This window comes from Gorilla gorilla, chromosome 1 (assembly GCF_029281585.2).
Source record: "Gorilla gorilla gorilla isolate KB3781 chromosome 1, NHGRI_mGorGor1-v2.1_pri, whole genome shotgun sequence".
Classification (NCBI taxonomy): Eukaryota; Metazoa; Chordata; class Mammalia; order Primates; family Hominidae; genus Gorilla; species Gorilla gorilla.
Window position 1 is genome coordinate 79,429,434 of NC_073224.2, and position 21,899 is coordinate 79,451,332.

Here is a 21,899-nt window from a genome sequence, read left to right on the forward strand (position 1 = left end):
TACTCAAACACACACACACAACACTCACACATATTCATTCACACAACACACACATAGCACATACACAATTCACACACATTCACACACAACACTCACACAAACTCACATAGCACACACAATGCACACTTATTCACTCACATAACACTCACATTCACAGCACACACACAACACTCTCACTCATTCACACAACACCCACACACACACACACCACTCATGTACACACTTTCACACACACCCTTATACACACAACACACTCACGCTTCGCTTAGGCTGCCACAGCACAGAGTCCCAGCTGCGCTGTTTCTCCCCGCAGGCACTTTGGAATGTGGTAACTTAAGGCCTGTTGCTGGGTCACAGGTCAGTTTTAAGGAAGTAACCTCCGAGCTGTTTCTGCTTACTTTGCTGTCCAAGAACTCTAGGTTTCCTCATTCCAGTGTCTGTGGGGGTGACTGCTAGGGGCTGAATTGTGTTTCCCCTGCCTGCCTCAAAAAAAAAAAAAAAGAAGTCACACAATGAAGTCCTAACCCTCTACCACAGAATGTTACTGTATTTGGAGACACGGTCTGTAAAGAGGTGATTAAGGCAAAATGAAGTCATATGGAAGAGCCCCAGTCCAATATGGCTGGGGTCCTTATAAAAAGAGGAGTTTAAGATATAAACAACACGCAGACAGAGGGACGACCTATGAGGACGCGGGAAGAGGGCAGCCCTCTGCAAGCCAAGGAGAGACCTTACCAGACACCAACCCTTCTGGCACCTTGATCTTGGACTTCCAGCCTTCAGAATGGTGAGAAGATAAATTTCTGTTGTTTCCCTACTTTGTTAGTGAGCCTAATACAGCTGACTAACACAGTGACATTGTCCTTTCTCATCTGCAGCCACCTGCCCTTAGTGCACTGACCTCCTCTTTCACAGTGGATGTGAGAGGCAGCCTGGATGCAGCCTCCTTCCCAGGAAAACAAATCTCACATTATAGAACTCCCACGACTTGTGATGTGTGGGGCAGCTCTCCAGCGCAACCCCATGAAGGCTTTGGAGCAAGCCTCTGTTCTCTGACACAGGTGTGGCTCTATTCTCCTTGAGTGGAACACCCATTTCCAGATCCCCCTTCATGTCCTCACCCTGCCCAGCAGGGAGGAAGCAGCCTTCCAGGAAGGAAAGAACTTCTTTGATCTGACAAAGTGGCCCTGCCTGGTATTTTCCAAAGAAACTCGCTTCATTAGACATGTTATTGACCAGTCAAGGAAGAAATTAAATTACTCCAAATCAGAAACTGAATTAATTAAAACAATTATTACTCTCACCTGCAGGACCAAAATGGGGTTGTTAAGATTGTGTTTTCCCCGCCTCTAAGAGAAAAATCTTCTTTGCTTTCCATTTTGAGACTCAATAAGTAGAAAAATAGCAGCACACTTCTGAAAAGGGCTAGAAAATGAAAAAAGAATAATTCATTATTCAGTAATCAACTCCAATTGCAAAAGCAGCAGATTCTGCTGAGAACATAGGGCTGTGGAGAAAGACAAACCCAGACCCTGCCCAGCTCGCACCCTCTGGGGCAAATCCTCTCCACAGAGACCTTATTAAGAGGAGAAAGATGGGGAACCAGCATGGGGTACCACAATTTGCAGCCTCTCTACCTTTGTACAGCACATTAACATGCAGAGTCATTGTTTTATGGGCCTTGCACCCCTCCTCTCCAAACCCCACTCTCAGATTAAGACGTATTGTATAATCATCTGCCTTAAGGTTCCAGAACGCATCCCTCTCCACTGGGGCCTCTGAATAGAGAAGCAGATAAAGTCTCTGCAAGAGAACAAACCTGTGGAGCAGCTTCTATTTGTCAGTCAGTCCTTGCTCTGTGCTTTCATGGTAGGCAGAATTCTAAGATGGTCTGCAAGATTCCCACCTCCTGGGGCACACACACCTTCTCCCAATTATCCAGGCAAATACTAATCTAGGTGCTGCCATGAAGGAATTTTGCAAATGTAATCACCTGCCAAATCAGTTGACTTTAAGGAGAATATCCTGGCTGAGCCTGACCTAATCAGGTGAGCCCTTAAATGAGACTGGGTTCTTCCTGAAGTGTGAGAGGGATTTGACCCCAGAGACATTCTCCATTGCTGGCTTTGGAGATGGTAGATCCATTGGATGAGAGATATGGGTGACTTCTAGGGGCTGATAGCGGCCCCCAGCTGTAGCTGACAAGGAAACAGAGACCTTGGCTCTCCAACCACAAAGAACTGAATTCTGCTACAATCACATGAGCTAGGAAGAAGACCTTGAGCTCCAGATGAGGAAGCAGCCTGACCAATACCTTGACTTTAGCCTTGGGTGATCCTGAGCAAAGAACCCAGTCCTGCTGTGCTTGGACTTTTTTTTTTTTTTTTGAGATGGAGTCTTGCTCTGTCACCCAGGCTGGAGTGCAGTGGCACGATCTCGGCTCACTGCAACCTCCACCTCCCAGGTTCAAGTGATTTTCCTGCCTCAGTCTCTTGAATAGCTGGGATTACAGGCATGTGCCACCATGCCTGGCTAATTTTTGTATTTTTGGTAGAGATGAGGTTTCACCATGTTGGTCAGGCCGGTCTCGAATTCCTGACCTTGTGATCTGCCAATCTTGGCCTCCCAAAGTGGTGGGATTACAGGCATGAACCACCACACCCAGACTGTGCTTGGACTTTGGACTTACAAAACTGTAAGCTAATAAATGGATTTCTTTTAAGCCATTGAGTCTGTAGTTACTTGCTATGCAGCAATAGTAAACTAATATAGCTCTCAAAGATCACTGCAGAACTCTGCTGACAGAGCTGAACCACTTACATAATCTGCTCTGCAAAATGTTTTCATGTGTGCAGTTGTGTTCTGGCTCCCCCAGATTTGGAGCCCCTCAAAGGCAGGGACTATGGATACCTCACCTGTGAGAGGGAGTACCGTGGAGTGGTTAAAAGCACTCAAGTCAAACAGAATACCTGCTCTACCAGCTACCTTGTGCAGATTCATCCCCTGAACTTCAGTTTTGCTATTTCTAACATAAGACTAATGGCATCTACCTGTTGGGATTGTTGTGAAGAGTAAATGAGAAAATCCATACAAAACATTTACTTCTATGCTAATGTGAGGTAAAGGATCATTAAATTTATGGCTATTATCATTATTTACTTTCAATCATAAGCGTGTAGTGAACAACTACTTTGTGACTGGCTAGGTGCTAGGGATATGATGACGAATACCACCGAACCTTGGCCTTCAAATATCTCACAATCAATTTGGCCCCTACAGTGACTCTAGGAGTGTTCTTTTTGAAGAAGAAGCTTCATATTTGGGGGGTGAATAGCACTAGGGAGTAGGCTACGAGCAGATCCTGATTGTGCCTAGATTTCCTAGGAGGTACCATGGAAGAATTTAGGTGCTCTTTCCACAATCCCACGCATGTCCTGGAAAATCATGCTACAAGAACCAAGACAGGATAAAGATGCATTCTCAGTCTTGTTTGAAACTATGAATTATGTAGAGGCACTTAGTAAAATTCAGATCTAGGGCTCCACCCACGACAGACAGAGGAGTGCCTGGTGTCTATTTCACATACACCTCACACTGTGATCCTGCCCAGTTATCTGTTGCTGTGTAACAAACTACCCCAAACCTTAAAGGCTCGAAGCAACCACCATTTTGTTTTATCTCAAGATTCTGTGGTCAGAAATTTGGGCAGAAGATAACTGGACAATTCTTCTGTTCCATGTGGTGCTGATTGAGGCCCCTTGAAGTATTCAGCTGGCAGACAAGCTGGTCTGGAAGGGTCCAAGAAGGCTTCACATTACATGTCTGTATCCATATTGGGGACGCAACTCGAGGCTCCCAGAGACAGTATTCCAGGAAACAGGGTGGAGAAACTGCCCATTTCTCAAGGCCTGGGCCTCAAAACTGGATGAATACCACTTTCCAATATTCCACAGGACAAAGCAGTCCCAGGGCCTACCCAGAACCAAGAGGAAGGGACACAGGCTCACCCCTCAATGAGAAGAATGTATAAAACTTCTTTAACCTGCCTATGCAGAGTTAGTAAACAATGTTTTGCTGCAGAGTATCAAATAGCTAAGGCCTCCAATCTGAACAGTTTCTGAGTGTTCTAGAACTGGGGTTAGCAAATTTTTTCTGTAAAGGGCCAGATAGTAAACATGCTCGACTTTGTGAGCCACATATAGTCTCTGCCACATATTCTTGTTTTATTTATAATCCTTTTAAAAATGTAGAAACCATTCTCAGCTTGCGGGCTATATAGAAATGGCCTGCAGGCCAGATATAGCCCATGGATTGTAGTTTGCCAGCTCATATTCTGGAATAATCTTCCATGACACACAGTCTGGCTGAATTGTAATTATGGTAGCAGCTTCTACCCATCGTATCCCCTGAGTAGCAATAATTCAGAGAAACAGCTGGAAAGGACCTTGGAAGTCACCTGCTCTAATCCTAATGACGTGGAAACTGAGGTCCAGAGAGATTAAGAAACCTGGAAGAAGTACCATGGCTGACTAAGGGTAGACCCTCAGAGATCCCTAGGTCTTCTTTCTTCTAATTCAGTGTTATTTCCACTGCAACAGACCATATCTCAAAATGCTGTGTTTCTAGTCAGCAGAAATCATAAGTATCTAGGAGTAAGGTAGACATAGCAGCAGTGAAATATGCTTGGACCTTTGGACTTTGGAGGGTGTTTACTTCTGGCTGGCTGTGGTCCAGGGTCTAAGTGGAGACCGATCTTGTGGCAGCGCTGCTTGGCCTGGGTCTGGTCACTGGCTGGAAAGCTGGAGTGCAGGTTGTCACTCCTATCGGGATGGATCATCAGTGTGGGAAGGATGCAGAACACGCACAGAAGGAAGGGAGGTGTGGGGAGGTTACATACAGATCTGCAGGAGGTGGGCTGGGCCGTCAGTGCCTCCCGCTGGAGAAGAGCAATCAGGGCAGAGGTCTATAGAATCACTTGTCATCTCCTTAGTGGGAGGTGCTATTTATCAGGCTTCTCACTTTGCTGAGTTCCTCAAGAAGCCTCTTATTTACTAGTATTTGCTTGTATGCCCCATATTTTTTCATGTCTCCATGCCTTTGGATATGCGGTCCCCTCTGTATGAGATCCTCCCAGCCCCGCACGCCTTTCTGGAAAAGTTAAATGTCATCTCCTCTGAAGAGTCTTCCCTCAGCTTCTCAGGAATATTAAGACACTTGTCCCTGGCTCTCACTTCTTTTTTATTGTATGTAAATAATGTCAATAATCTGGCCCTAAATCACCTAGTCTGCTTGCCACAGATAGTAACTATTTCTGTTATACATCTTTTTATTTCATAGATGTTATCTAATTGTGCTATAATTGTTTACTTTTATGTCTGTCAGGAATCATGTCTTTTTTTGTTGTTATTTTTGTTTCCCAGTCTCTACTATAGAGCACAGAGTGGATGTTAAAATAAATGTTTGCTAAGTGAAAGAATACATGAATTTAGAAAAGTGGGCATATCTGTAGTAATCAATAATACATTCCTCCTGGGGTCAGGGTGCTGGATGACTCTGACTGTCTCATTTTCTTTATTACTGGCTCTGAAGAGTTGGGATCAATTGAAATAGTTACCATGAGGAGCTTATGAAGTATTTTACTTTGGGACTCAAATGTTAGAGCTATTTCTTTAAAGAGTTGGTTAGGCACAATTTTGTTCAGGTTACCTTGCAAGGTCTGTCTTGATGAGTATGATGAGTATATCCATCCCTCAATTCCAGTATCCTAGATTTCTGGACCAACCATATGTTCTGGCTCTTTCTAAAGGGTAACACACAAGGTCAACAGTTGGCTTTTGATAGCCTGATTCATGGAATATTTAAAACATTTGCTTAATATGTAAATCATACTTTGGAGAAATATAATTACATACTCTAAATGGAGTCCTCAGCAGTCCCAGCTACTCTTTGCATGACCATGTTGTTTTGATTCAGAGTAACTAGACACTGGCTGATCATAATCCCTTTCCACATATCAATTTATTTTCTATCTTGACTCCTGCCTTTTGCCCATGTAACGTGAACTTTTAGCAAATCCATCCTGACCCTTTTGCCATTACAATGCAAAGTAGCATGGTATTGTTGTTTTCCGACTGTTCTAGTAGACCTGACCAATTTATTTAACACTGATGTGGATTCTAGGCCCCTGGAAGAATGCCTTATTTGTCTGCTTGCCAGGAAAAAAGATATTTGGTGATTGGTCTAGCCCTTTCAGGCTGCCCATTGCTATAGCTATACTGCTGTTGTTTTGGTGACGTGGTAAAAAAAATAACTAGTTGGAGACAGAGTGTGGTGTTGCAGTGATATTAGACTATGCAGATAAATTTAAAATGCATGGACCTGTTCAAAATTTCACCAGCTCTCATAAACCTCCCCTTGCTGATTGGTTTCTTTGCAGGCAGGGATCATTCAGTAGGGATCATGGGTCACGGGGAGAAGACGAACACAGAGCAGAAAATAACACTTTGCATTTTTCACGTACAACGTGCCCTTATTTGTAGTTCTATAGTTTTGCTTGTTTTAGATCTAGTCTAATTTCTCCCACCCCTAGGATCTGGGGGTCAATGTGGGCGATGCTTAGAGTATGACGTTAAATTAGCCAGTGCAGTTTCATTTTGGCAAATATTATGGCTGCAGAAACCTAAGAATACCCACCAAGGACAAATAAAATCACATATACTCACATAGGACTGTGGTAATAGAGACAAAATACTGGTAAATACAGAGAAGTCATTTTGATTTTCTGCTGCAGCTGGATCTCACATTCCAATTGTGGGTACACTACTTTCTGATTTTGAACCTCAGTGTCCCTGTCTGTAAATTGGGGATAATATAACACCTTGTGTGGCCTCTTGCATATCATTTAGCTTTTATAAATGTTGATAGCCTTTAGAAGTCAGGGCTGACCTGAGGCAAAATTATATTCAATGCAATGTTCTTATTTAACAGACTTAGAGGTCTACTTCCAAATTTGTCTCTGTGCTTGTGGGGGGAGAAACATGGAGATGGAGATACAGCTAGCCTCTGAATGACTGTCTATTGCCTCCTGCTATGATTTGAATGTGTCCCCCAGCATTCACGTGTCAGAAACCTAATGCCCAATGTGGCAGCTTTGGGAGGTGGGAACTAATGGAAGCTGTTTAGGTAATGAACAGAGTAATGCCATTATGAAAAGGGATCACAGGGGTTCTATGAGTGGATTCCCTTTCTGGCACTCTTGCCCTTCTGCCATGGCATGGTGCAGCAAGAAGGCCCTCACCAGGTACCAGCACCTTGATCTTAGAGTTCCCAGAGTTCAAAACTGTGAGCCAATAATTTCTGTTGTTTATACATGACCTAATCTCAGGTATTCTGTTGTAGCAGCTCAACACTGACTAAGACATCTCCCACTCCCAAGCGCAGAGTGGATGTTGAAGAAAATTCCGGGGGTCCCCAGCAGGGAATTGGTATGTGATGAAAGGTGGTTGTTAGTCCCTATATTTTGTGATACCCTATTCAGGGCTTCAAATTACTAACATTTTCTCCCACCACGAACTCCTCAAAACGTTGGTTCTGATTGTATTGTAGAAGAATTTAAAGAAACATCACCAAGCTAAAACATCAGTTATGTGAAGGCTCTTTCTCCTTTCCCACTTTGCTGGTTGCGATTGTTGTTTCCAAATAGGAACAAAGAATTCTTCTGGAGGCAAGAAGCAGCTTTTTTGATGAGGGTGTACAGAAAGGCATTTTCTTAGTGGCATTTTCTTGAGGAAATAACAGAAATTCCCACTCTAAACAACAACAAAAACAACACACACAAAAAACATGGGCTCTAATCACAGAGAGAGTGCATCTGGTATATTGTTAAGCCCTTGAAATCTATTGGAGGTGGTGACAGGTAGAAGCTGAGGGGTGCAGAAAGGAAAGAGAGAAAGGAGGTGAAGGGGGCAAGGAGGAAAAGGCAGGTCAAGAAAGAACTCATACAGTCAGTAGACGCCTTCAGTAAAACACTGAATCAGGGGTCAGCCAGCTACAACTCATGAGTCAAATTCAGCCCACTGCCTATGTTTGTATGGTCGATGAGCTAAGAATGGTTTTTGCTTTTAAAATGCTGAAAAAAATCTAAAGAAGAATATGTTGTGGCTTGTGAAAATTATATGAAATTCAAACGTTAGCGTCCATAAATAAAGTTTTATTGGAACACAGCCACACCTACTGGTGACTGCCTATGGCTGCTTTCATGCTGCTGCGGCCGAGTTGAGCAATTGCAACAGAGACCATATGGCCCACGAAGCCAAAAATATTTACTGTCTGCCCCTTCCTGGCAGATTTACTATCTGCTGACCCCTGCTCCAGATAGTGTTTTAAACACTGGCCTGTAAATTTGGGTTAGCAGTCTAAACCTCCCCAACAAGAAGCACTTAGCAATTATTTGTTATTGTGTCTGTTTTCTGATAAATCCAGGGCCACAGCTGCAAAGGCAGGTAGAGAAGGACCTTTCCCACTTTCTCTCCAGCTCTGTTTTGCCCCTCAGCCACCTGCACAACTCCACATACATCTCTCGCTGCTCTTTTTGTGAGCCAGCCTACCCTAGTTGAACTCAATGTACACAAGATTTTTATTTGTACCATCACATGAGAACTACATCCCACTTTTTGAAATATCACAGAAAAAGTTATAGATAGAAATATTTGTAAAATGTGTTACACTGATTTCCGTATTTTACAAAGAAACTATAAGCACAGCACAGCCATATTTGAATGATTAAATTTGTATTAATCAGGATGATATGCAATGCTATTTTATCATAATAGTGAATGTTTTATGTCATATGGTATTTACAGTCTGGCTAATTGATTACACTCGTGAAATATATTTTGTATTGCTACTGTGAACATTATCATATTTCACAAAGCCCTATGCCACCTGAAGCACACACTAGGTATTCGCAGATGCGTGTTTTCCCCAATGGCATTTTTTATCCCATTAGCACTTGCAAAATGACTGCTGGACAAGAAACTAACATTACCCAACCTAGAACTGTCTTTATCTCCACTGCTTTCCACCAACTAGATCTTTCCTTAATTAGATTCCTGTGTAAACTAGCCATTTTTTGAAATATATGTATATTTTTATTTTGGCAGTTTGCTTTACTTCTAAGTGACTGCCTGAGTCCTCATATATTCCCGAAGGAACTTGTTACATAATCCAAAGTCAGGTTTTAACTCCGGGGAATCTAGTTCAGTTGGAAGGACAGGAATATATTGAGAGAGAGACAGAACAATAAAGTAGTTATAAGAATGCCTCGCGAACAAGCTTTCTTTGAGTGCCAGAAAGGATGGGGGCCGCTGACTTGGCCACTGAGAGTGGAGAGAGATGTGAGCAATGGTGGAGGCTAGGGTCTGGAGAAGGGACAGAAGCAGAGATGTTTTTCTTTTTTTCTTTTTCTGAAGGAAGATGGGAGCAGGTTCAAGGCTGGGAACATGACATGGAAAATGAATGTGTTTACAAAGAATGTGGATGGAAAGAAGAAAGAGGCTGTGGGTGTAGCCATGATCTGAGAGGGAGTGTGAGTGTTGAATAGGTGTGTGAGGCTGGTTTCTCCTGCAAGTTGCACTCTGAGAGACCCATTGTAAAGACAGAGGAGCATGAGCAGGGAAGTGGGTGGGTGTCAGGGAAGGAGCTTGTGGAAGAGCATTTAAGAGAAGGCAAGGGATAGAGTTGGGTTTGTGTGCGTGTCCTGTGTGGTTGTTGGGAGGGATGGAAAACTGAAGGACAGGGAAACTGGGAAGGCATTAATTGCTTGCTGCCTGTTCTGTAACCTGAACATAAACACAGTTTCTCCATCAGGCTTTTTAATGGACTCTTGAGGTGAACCGTGTGGCTCTGTGCCCTGTCAGGAGTGATCGTATTGAGGCGGACAGCCCTGAGGCTCTGCTTTCCCCCTGCAGTTCATCATGTCTGAATTTACAAGGGAATTGTTTGGACAAGCCTGTTAAGTGAATGTTTTTCCAGCATTAGTAGGAGAGCTTACAGAGCTCCCATTGGATGGAAACAGCATCTAACCACCCCGAGCTATGCTGGGAGAGAAAATTTATATAATAACATTCACACAGCATCTTTCCTTTTGTTCTTTGGTTTCCTGCATTCTGATTGGTTGAAGGCATCTGTCCAAACCTCTGCTCAGGTAGAACTCAGCCTGCATCTATCTCCTAAATTGTCCCAAAGCATGAGACCTATCTGGGCACTCTAATTTGGTTCTGTTTCAGCAAGATTCACCTGTGTGTGTGTGCACGTGCATACACAAGCATGTAGCAAGCGAAGAGCGGGGAATCCTGGTTATGAGCTCTCCCAGTAGCAATTGCTATGGGAAAATAAGTGTTCAAGGAAAATGATCTGTATGCATTTTTTGCTTCTCTCTGTAGGAGCTACCCCAAGCCACGGCAATCCCAGATCCTGGAATATTACCAGTTATTCTGTTTCCAGTTTGTTTCCAGCAGAAAGCACTGGGGAAACCAAAGTCATAATAATAATGAGAATTGTCCAAGTTTGAGTTTCATAGGAAAAAAGGCTAAATCTTAAATAGTTTTGGGATCTATTCATTGGGAAGGGGAGGAAGAAGGTAATGGGGAAGGAGGTTAGCTACCCACCTAAGGCAAAAAAGTGCTGGGATTCTTTTGTGTCTCAGAGCGGTCCTCTCTGAGGCTGCCTTGCCTGAGGCATCTGTACACCTCGGCAGCAGGGAGGCCTGGAAGGTGATGCCCACACCAGAGCTGGAGAGGAATCTTCTCTGCCAGTAGAGAAGGTGGGGCCAAGGAGGACAGAAATTGTTGCCATGGCCAAAAGCCTTCCTGGGTTCTGTCTGCCCCATTAACTCTGTGGAGGGAGGGACTCGGTGGCAGCCAGTGCAGGTGTGAACACTCAAGTCATCACTTGGAAAATTGGGCCCTGGAGGCAGGAGCTGCCAGCTGCTCAGTGATGGGCTCTCATGCATTCCAAGTCTGGGCTGTGCCCAGCATCCCTACCCCGCTCCCCTTTCCCTTTCCCGGCAGTGTACGCGGCCCCCCACTGCCATCTCCCTCCCTCCGATCCTTTGCAGTTTCCCATGTAATTTGCTTGTAACAAGCCTCATAAAGTTTGATCGTGCTTGCTAGGACTGCAGACGCACGAATGGAATGAGCTCATGTTTCTGGCAATGGAGCACTAGGGTTAATGCAAGTCCCAGAGGGAGCTGCTTGCCTGGGCTTTTTCAGGAATGGGAGGCAATTTAACAACCTTCAGACTTTCAAAGTGTCAGAAAAGTAAAACCTGACATGCTTTTGGTGGGCTATATATTCCTGTTCTCTGAATTCTTATGTTTGATCAGCCCCCTTTTACTAGTCCAACCCCCTCTCTCCTCTGCCCCCATCTCCTGGGATTTCCGAATTACCATAAGACAAAACGTTTATTGTCATCTCATTTCACTGAACTGTTGGGCCCATCCAGTGTTTTACTATCTCTTCAGTCACTCTCCATGCCCCCAGCCACTCCCACATCTCTTCCTAGTCATCGTCAAAACCCTCCTCTTCCTTCCCTTCTAAGATACTTCTTACCTCCTCCTTCCATGCTCCCTCCTCCTCTTCTCCCTCCTCTTTTTATTTCTCCCTCTGTCTCTCTCTCACTTCCTTTGCAGTTTTCTGAACCTCTGCCATAGGGCTTATTGGCTTGGTATCTCAGTGGTGCATGGACAGATGGACGGAGACCACAGGAATAGGGTAGGCAATTTCCCAAGGTGAGCTAAAAAGCTTTGTTCTTGATTCTTCCAATCCATCCAAGGCGCTTATTAATTTAACAAACATGTATGGAGCACTATTATGTACAGCCACCATGTTAAACATTAGGACTGTCTTTACAGTATACCTTGGAACTTGCTTGGATCACCATGGCCATTATTACTGACATTATGTTTTTACAAATAGTACCATTATTAATAACTACATTTGCAGGCTTATTAAATAACTTTCTTATATATTATTCAAATAAATGCATCTTTGTTGGATACCTTATTTGTGTCAAATATTATGCTGAGCATTGGGGATCTAAATTGTCTTCACAGGGCTTAAAAAATCTCTGGAATAGCCAGGCCCAAAGGTGTTCCTTGGCTAACCCAAGGTTACAGAGCTCATGAGTAGACAGCCCCGGTTTTTTCAGTCAAAGCTAATGCTCTTTCTTTAGCATTGTTTAACAAACTTATTCATTGAAATCATCCACGAAACTAAAGCATATTGATATCTGGGTCCCACTTCTACAGACACTGATTTCATTGATATGGGTATGGTGTGGGCTCAAGTTTTTTTGTTTTTTTTGTTTTTGTTTTTGTTTTTTTCAGACGGAGTCTTGCTCTGTCCCCCAGGCTGGAGTGCAGTGGTGCGATCTCTGCTCACTGCAAGCTCTGTCTCCCGGGTTCACGCCATCCTCCTGCCTCAGCCTCCCGAGTAGCTGGGACTACAGGTGTCCAGCACCACGTGCTGCTAATTTTTTGTATTGTTAGTAGAGATGGGGTTTCACTGTATTAGCCAGGATGGTCTTGATCTCCTGACCTAGTGATCCACCCGCCTTGGCCTCCCAAAGTGTTGGGATTACAGGCGTGAGCCCCTGCGCCCCACCCGGGCTCAAGATTTTTAAGTTTCCCCAAATGATTCTAATATGCAGCAAAGAACCACCGTCTAGAGTGCTTTCTAAGCTGTGCCGTCTGGTATTATGTTCTGTTGTTTTCATGCTCTGTTTGCACATGAATCAACCCTGTTTCCTCTGTGAGATTGTAAACCATTTGGGTACACGAGTGTGTATCTTACATTTTCTATATGGCCCATAAGGCTTACACAATGCCGAATGCACCATAAAGTATTGTTGGATTACTACGAGTATTATGACAAGTGGAAGGTGCGGTTTGGTGTCAGGGAAGGCTAGCAAAGGGGTTCCTGGCCCCTCAACCAATGGCTGTGGGCCTGAGCCATTTTTCCTAACAACTCTTAAAGACATCACCCAAGAGAATGCCTCTCCTATAAACCTCAAATAAGCTCCTTGACTTTCACTCTCTCTCAATGTTTTCCACTTTAATCCCCTACAGGATTCTTTTCCCTATTTTTTCTCTCCATTTTAATGACTATTTTGCAAACTGCAAACAGATACCAGGTTGGCTTTCCAACACCCTTCCCTCCTTTCAGTGCTGAAACCTAGAAGCCAGGCTTAGCCACCAACCTGAGCAGGATCCAGGCCTTCTGCCCTTCCACTTTGCCCAGGCAGCTGAAGCCAGGTTCTTAGCAGATTTAAAAGCCTTCAAAGGAAGATGGCCAGGCCAGTTAGGGAATGGGATTAGAGTATTTAGCTCAGATCAACACAAAGGATTATTTCTTAGCAATGCTCCTCACTTCAATGATCTTGGATCTAAAATATATAAAGTGAAATAGCTCTACCTCCAAAAATGTAGAGATGTAGACTTGTGAGAAGATGCGAGTAGAGAGGCTAGGATCTTTACTTTTTTTTTTTTTTTTTTGAGACTGAGTTTCACTCTTGTTGCCCAGGCTGGAGTGCAATGGCACGATCGCGGCTCACCGCAACCTCTGCCTCCTGGATTCAAGAGATTCTTCTGCCTCAGCCTTCTGAGTAGCTGGGATTACAGGTATGTGCCACCACGCCCGGATGATTTTATATTTTTAGTAGAGATGGGGTTTCTTCACGTTGGTCAGGTTGGTCTCAAACTCCCGACCTCAGGTGATCCACCTGCCTCAGCTTCCCAAAGTGCTGGGATGACAGGCATAAGCCACTGTGCCTGGGGGATCTTTACTTTTTAGAAGCTGTTTAAAAGGATTCATTCATCCATCCATCCATCCATTAATTCATCCATTTAATTAATTAGTTAACATTTATTGAGTCCTTTTGAACAAGTGCTAGAGCTAGAAATAGAGATGGATAGGGCATAAACTTTGCCTTCAGGAGATCCCAGTTTAATAAGGGAGAAAGACATGTATATAAACAAACGCATCTGTGAGTTAAGTGCTTCGATGGAGCACAGGGGGAAGGTTCCTATCCTGCTTGAGGGAAGGGAATCAGGGTAGTTAAAAAGGGTTTCTGGGAGAAAGTGAAGTGGGAGGTTAGAGTTAAAAGAGAGGTAAGCATTGGCCAGGTGAGTGTGTGCAGAGGATGGTGCAGGGCCCCTCCTCCTGTGAACACACAGAGCTGCATCTGATGCAGTGGGTTGTGGGGGGTGGGGACAGCATGAGGACATGATGGGGAGGCCAGCCAGTAGCACCTCAGGAAAGGCCTCATGAGACACTCTTGGGAGTTGGGGCTTCAGTCTGATGACGTGTCACACCCCAGACTTAGGGAAGTGACTGGCCAGCTTCTGCCGCCACATCACTTCTGCCACTAAGCATCTGGGGTATGAGGGTGGCACCAAAAGTGCAGGCACTCAGTTGATTGTCAGGTGGCCATGCCACCATTTCCTATGAAGACACTCTGGTTGAGGGTTCAAGGACATTTCCCCCATTGTGTTGAACTTCTCTGCAATAAAAGAGAAATCATTGGCAATTTCTGATTGGCTGTTATATGCTCTTTGAGAACTGCAGTTAGGCACCAGACTGCAGATACACTGATGTATTTTAAACAAGGACCCACCAAGAAAAAGAAAACTCGTGTTCCCAAAGGCACCTGCCATATCTGCTCTCTCTTGATGTTGGAGATTTTTGTAGATGAAATGTTCCATATCTTCATTTCTTAAAGTCCCACCCAAAACATGAGGTGTCGTTCTCTCACTTACTCTGCAGATCCAACAAGCTATTACTCTCCTCAGTCTCTTTTTAGCAGAATGAGTGCAAAAAACATGCCAGAGCTGAGGCCAGAAAAGACCCCACTGAATAGGTCTTTGTTTGCTTTTTTTTTAATCATCGTTATGCCAGCCTCCAGAAATTCCATGAGTTCTGTTTGCTGAGGGGCCTTGAGTTCTCAATAAAGCTGAAGTTGCAGAAGCCCCAAGGGAATTCGGTGGCCCACACTGCATACCCAGGGACATGCCTGGCTGTCTCATTCCTGTAAATATATATGTTTTATTAATGAGAACTCTGTTGAGATTTCAGAGAAAGTAAGAAACTTATTTCTGTTCATTCTGGGTAAACTACTAACCTAGCTTTTTCCAAATACTATCCATTGCAAGATGGTCATTTTCAATTGTAGGGGAAGAAAACTGTGCCTGAATAAGGGAAAGGATTTGGGGGTCAGAAGAATCAGGCTCATGAACAGCAGCAGGGACTTTGCAGGTTTTATCATTACCCAACCAGGGAGACAGGTAGAAGCATCCCTATTTCACAAATGAGGATATAGAAACTCAGGTAATTTGAATAATTTGCCCAGGATCATAGAGGTGGAAAGTAGCAGAACTGGGTCCTGCAGGTCTGCACACAGGGCAGGCTCCTAAGTAATATCTGTGGATTTGAAATTCCATGGGCAAATTTAGCTGGAAGAAGAGAAGACCTTCTCTGATTAATTTGGGAGAGTGATTAATGAGGGATGTAAAATTTGATAAAAAGAATGTGCCATCAGATTTGGAAAGCGCTTTTCTGCTTTGAAGAACCTTACACAGATTTATCTAATAGGATAGAAGGACCAAGCGGAGTAGGCAAAGGAAGAGGTTTTATATCGATTTTTTTAGGCAAGTAAGCTGCAGCTTGACAAGATCCGTTAATGAATTAGTGACAGACTAGGGGAGAAGCCCAGTCTGCTGGCACCTTGGTCAGAGGCCTTAACACATTTGTGCTTTGCAAGCTTTCACATGCTTCAAAAATTAATGCAGATTTCCAGATAGCACTCCAGATCTACCATATCACCATTTCTGGAAATGGACCATGGGATCTATATTTTAAAAAAACTCTCCAGGTAATTTTTCCTGACATCAAAGTTTGTGAACAGTTATACTATTGTGTGTGTGTGTATGTGTGTCATTTAGACTTTGTGGGTTGGAAGAGCTAGTTCCCTTACACTAAGGTGAAACTTCCCATAAGCAACCTCTGGTCAATTGGTATCTTATAAGCTAAAAAAATTTGTTCTCGAAGAGAGATTAGAAAATACTCTCTCATTTTTAACAAGCCTCACTGTTAGGAAGTTATTCCTTGTATCTAACTACAGTATTTCTTTATTCAGTTTTTTTCATTGTCTTGTTAGGAATAGAGAACATGCAATCACTATCCTTCATGTAATAGTAGTCTTTATAATTGAAAGAAATTTATGTATCTTTCTTCAGAATTCTCTACCTCACACTAAATTCTCTGTCCTTTTAGCATTAGAGTTATGAAGTATTTTTAGACTGAAGCAGTTCTGAGTTATGGACCCTGAGGACAGCATCACAGAGAAACTCTTTTAAAGAGATCCTTTTTTTCCAGTGTGACATATTTGAAATAAATATTATTAAAGATTCACATTGATTTCACTTAAGAATGGAAACATATATTTTCAATTTCCTCTTGCTGCCCTACATTTCAGTTTTTTAAAAAATCTAACCTACAGTTATGAAGCACACAAAAGCTAATAGGATATTTTTTAAATTCACCGATCATAATGATATTCTACTTATGCAAATCAATGAAAGCAATTGACTCCTTTTACTCATTACCCAATCAAGATTTACAGCTGCCTAGTATGTTGGTTACACAAGCTCACATTTTTTTCACCTGTCTGCAACTTCCCCCCTCCACCCTGCCTTATAAGAAAGACTCATTGGAGGGGAGAAAACTGCTTTCTCCTCCTCTGACCTTTGCTCCCCATCCCCGTTAAACATTGTTTCTTTTTCCAAATCCCTGAAAGGTAATTCCAGTTTGGGCCTAAGGAGATGATTCATGTGTATATTTTCTCATGCTATAAAAGATTATAGAATGTCCATAGAAAAGAACAATATGAAACAGTTTGGGAGATATGACAAGGTTAACAGAAAGAAGCAAAGGTCTCTGAACATAGTCAAGCCACTTTGGCAAGGCACTCCTCTCTTAGGACTTGGCTAATATTTGCTCCCTTGTTCTGTGACACTTCTGGTACTGTAGGGGACTGGGACTCTCAGCTCTAGAGGGAAATTGCCACATTGTTTAAAGTTTATTAAACTTATGCTGTAGGGCTAGATTCAACATGTAATCAAATTTCAAGTTTTCAATCCAGTCAAGAAATGGATAGCTAGTTGTTGTTTATTTACTTTGGTTCTACTTTCTTTTTACTTTGTAGAAAAAAATGAAACATTTAGAAACAGCCAACAAAAACATAAAATCATCTGAGAAGGTGTTGAGGCCAGTGTACTCTTTCTTCCTAGCTCGACCAAAGGACCTTACATGAAGCAGTTATTCAGCAAAGACCTAAACCCCAGTGGAGACAGATGGAATGACATTGGCACATGGAAATGGCATGCAGAGTAAGTGCCTGTCAGCAGGAAATATGTACAGACACTGTGCTTTATGACCCACAGACACCACTCTTCCTATTGCCAGCCAGCTTCATCTGGAAAGACCGTTTTTTCTGATGTCCTAAATGTCACATACAAAAGAGCTTGTTTTGTTCCTAAAGCATCATTTCCTTACTCAAGGTTTTTGGCTGCCAATGCATAAAATCTATAAAGAAAAACAACAAGCCATGTCTGGGAAAGACATCAATAGCAACACCTTCCTCTGGCCCAGGGGATCAAGGTAGTAGAGGAAGACAAGACAGAGATAGCCAAGCCCTTTCCCTTGCAGCCAAAAAACAAATGTGATTTGCAGATGCCTTGGCCAATGATGGCCATTTGGCTCAGAATTGCCTCTATGTGTTTCACAGTCAACCTCACACATGCTCTGATGGAAACAATAAAGACTCTCTCTTCTGTCCTACCCTGACCTGAGCACATACATACTTAAGAGAGAGTCTGAGTATACATACTTGGTTAGGCAAATTAGATATTCCACTACCCCCATAGGAAGCCTCGTGAAGGGAAGATGCTCACACACCCCTTCAACTCAGTCTTTATTGAGAACCAAGGTTATATTTTACAGAAACAGCTAGATAATTCAAAAGCAGTTTCTTCAAAATAAAATATCAATAAAAATGATCCTTACTCCATTTCTTCCTAGAATGCTAAAACAAATAAAGGGCAACACTAGGAAAGTCCTGGGCTTCCTTAGACTGTAGATTGATGAGATATTATTTGTGCAGGTATCCTTCCTGCTTTCTTGTATTCACAGAAATACACTTGGGAGGCCTCCCCAAATGCTGGCCTCATCACAGGACATCTCCATGGACTGCCTCACTGCCTTTTTCATGGTCTTCCTGCCTTTCTTACCCTGCCATCCTCACCTCCTGTATTCTTGTTGTCTGGGAGCTGACTCTCCCTCCTTAGACCTGATTCCTGAGCATGATTCCCATGGGGACCTGACTTTCTGCTTGGTTTTCCACCAGTGTAATTGGAATTTAGATATTGATGGCTGTCAATAGCAATTCACGGTATCTTCCCAGATATGTATTCCTTAGAAACTTTTGTTGATGTTCACAATCTGAAGAATGTCAGTGGTGGACATGCCAAGTAAGAGGTTAGACCCAAAAGAGTCTACACGCAAGTCATGGTCAGGGGTTCTCATTTCCACAAAGACCCCTGGATCCTGAGGGCTCTTATTCAGGAGGGGGGCCCTACATGCAATTCCTTCTTTCAATCCAATTCAGCAAGTGTTTGGCTAGTGGTAACGGAAGCATGAATTCAGTTTACCATTGACCTGAGTACTATAGAGGAAAATGAATGCTTCATTTTCTCCAGGGTCTCTGTTGGTAAGACTTAAAGACATATGAAACAGTCATGAAGCAGCAGGACAAAGCTCACAACTGGGCACTAAACTTTAGGGCAGAGTTGACAATGCTACATGAGGTCAGGGAAGCCAATATGGATAGCTGTTCTGGAAGGCTGAGTGGGTTTGGGTTGAGCAGGGAGAAGGAGAAGGCCACTTGTGGTATGGTGACTGTGCTGGGCAGTAGAAATCAGAGCTAACCTAAAGCTGATGCTCTGAGCCATCTCTAAGTACTAAGGGAAAGGCTACCTTTTTTGAATTTTGCTTTTCCCCCTCCAAATACCCCCAAGGTGAAGGTGTGGCAAGATGACACTTGTCCGTGCACAGCCAGTCAATACAGACCGTGCCAGTGGTGTTAAAACCTGGTTCTCTAGCCACAGCACATGCAAAAACTTGGGAAATGAAACATTTCCAACTGATAAAGAGCGCAAGGTCATGAGTTCAATCCCGGGACAGCCAGTCAACTTTGCCTGTTTCTTACTCTGAGTTTGTGCTGCTAACTCTGGGCCAACTCTTCCATGTTGGTCATAAGAATCCTGGATAAGAACATAAGTGAAGTAGGAGAAATCTGCCACCACCATTGAAAAAATCCACAGCTGAATACTGGATATTTTGTTGGCAGTCTCAGAGGGTTTTATTTGTTTGTTTGGTTTTATTTCTTATAGAACACATCATTAAAATATACTTGAAGTGGAAATATAGCATAGTGCCTGGGTGTAGGCACTAGAGGCAATTACCTGGGTTAGAAAAGTAGGGATGATGATGAAAAGAATACTTCCATAAGATTGTTGTGAAAAATACAAGATGGCACCTTAGAAGAGTTATAAGAGTGCCTTGAAGCATATTGAGCGTGTGATAAATATCAAGTCATCATTATGATGATGGCCATTATCGATCCAGAGTGGATGTTAGAGGGCATCTAGTTGAATACCATAATTTTACAAAGAAGGAAACTGAATTCTCAAGAGGTAAAATGACTTGCTGAAAGTCACGCACAGAATGGGTACTAATACTCTGGTCTCCTGACTGTAAAAGAAATGCTTACCTTTATGTGTTATCTTCACCCTTAACAAAGCACATTCACACACGTTATCCCCAAACTCTCCCTGTTGCACCACGTTGCCTCTCCAAACCGAATCACGAAAACATTTTTCAGGCACCCGAGTATGAGAGTTTCACAAGTGAGTCCCAGAAAGAGGTGTTAGTGTAAAGAGATAAGGGGAGAGCACAGAAAGGCCACATTCCAGCAGTGCAGCTGATGAATGTGAGGCCTTCAAGGCTGTGGCAAAGCTATATTCCATTATTAATTTGATGGTGTGTTAAATTGGCCATTTTATGAGCAGCAGACAGAGTTCCTTCAGGGGGACCTGCACTATCTTCCATGAGCCCAACTGTCCCAACCGGCTGTCAAGACGATGCCTATTCCTCTTTCATGATTAGGAGCAGGAGACCATAATGAAACTAGGTTTGCTCCATTTCTTCTTTCTTGAGGAATTTAGTCTGGTCTTTGGGAAATAATATCTGCTTATCTTTAGTGACTTGAAGCCTACCTCTCCCTCTGTCTTTGTCCCCTACCCAAATCAGCTCACCTTACAACGATGACTGAAGAGTTGGTGTGTCACGGTCATCCACTCAGTAGTGTGCTGTTGGCTGGTGCACCTGCCTGTCTTGCCGTAGCCTCAAACTCCTTTAGCAGTTCTGTTTTTCTTGAAGCAAGATAAAGAAAGGCATGTCTCACTAGAACTCCCCTGAGGAAGCCCACTGTGTGTTGTTTGATGTATCACTTGGGTTGGTGGGATGGGACCACAAATGTATGTTATGTTAAATAACAGTAGCCTGATGGAGTATTCAGGTTAGGGGCAGAATTACTTGGGACAGTAAAGGAACCAAAGACTAACTTGGGGTGTAGGATCCTGGAGGGAGACTACAGTGAAAATACAAGGAGCTATATTGGCTGCAAAACTGTGAAATACTTTGCTGTGGGATGTGCAATGTAAACTCTCTTTTCTGTTTTTCTTATGATTCTTCAGTAAATCCATTAACAAAGCATGAACTTTTTCTTTTAAAAAACAGTGAAGAGGCCAATATTGATGTATAATCTGGTAAAGAGAAGATGAGGACATTCTACCTGGTTGGTGGGAAGCAGGCAGCAGGAGGGAGAGTGGGTAAAAAATGTGCTGCAGTATCCAGTGACCACCTGAAGAGCAGAAGCTATCCTTCTACCAATAACTAGCTAATTCTTGGAAGGAATGGTCCACGCTTCAAATTCCCTAGTTTTATAAACATTTTTCTTTCTTCTTTTTGTTTGCTAGATATGTGTTATAAAATGAATTATGTCCTCTCACCCCAATTCATAGGTTGAAACTCTAACCCCCAAAGTGATTATATTTGGAAATAGGACCACTAGAGAGGTAATTAGGGACAAATGAGGTCATGAGGATGAAGCTCTAATCCAATAGGACTGGTGTCCTTATAAGAAGAGGAAGAGATTCCAGATCTCTTTCTCTCTCCACTCAGACACAGAGAAAAAGGCCATATGAAGACACAGTGAGAAGGCAGCTCCCTGAAAGCCACGAAGAGAGGCCTCAGCAGAAACCAACTCTGCCAGCACCTTGATCTTGAACTTCCAGCCTTCAGAACTGTGAGAAAATAAATTTATGTTCTTTAAGCTATCCAGCCAGTAGTATTTTGTTATAGAAGCCCAGGCTGATTAATAAAATGTGTTGCTCCATTAAAAGAGCTCTTTCTTCTTCGCAGTTGGATATGACTTTATATTAATTTTCCTTGCACGTGATTTTGCCTAGAATGCTGTACCAGTCAGTGGCCCCTCCTATTGTAAAAAACAATCTCTTATATAAGCTTACTTATTTGGTAGGCTGGTTTTCAAATGTGCTACGGTTTCACCCTCTCTCAGTGTTTTTATCAGAGGAGCAGAACCAATGGGAAGTGTGTGTGTGTGTGTGTGTGTGTGTGTGTGTGGGTGTGTGTGCCCCAAGTCCACAGGGTAAACATTCATGAAGGAAGGATCCAGAGGGAATAGAGTTGCAGCTCCAACTGTTG

The 21,899-nt window shown here is 43.1% G+C and overlaps 1 long non-coding RNA gene across 1 annotated transcript in view; it reads left to right on the top strand.

Annotated features, from left to right (window-relative positions):
• The window catches only part of LOC129529552 (uncharacterized), a 30,913-nt gene extending 13,532 nt beyond the window's left edge, over window positions 1-17,381 (top strand). Inside the window, exons 2-3 of the long non-coding RNA XR_008675099.2 lie at window positions 13,581-13,678; window positions 17,260-17,381. This is a non-coding gene — a long non-coding RNA (uncharacterized lncRNA). The remainder of the gene's footprint in view (window positions 1-13,580; window positions 13,679-17,259) is intronic.
• Window positions 17,382-21,899: the final 4,518 nt, after the last annotated feature.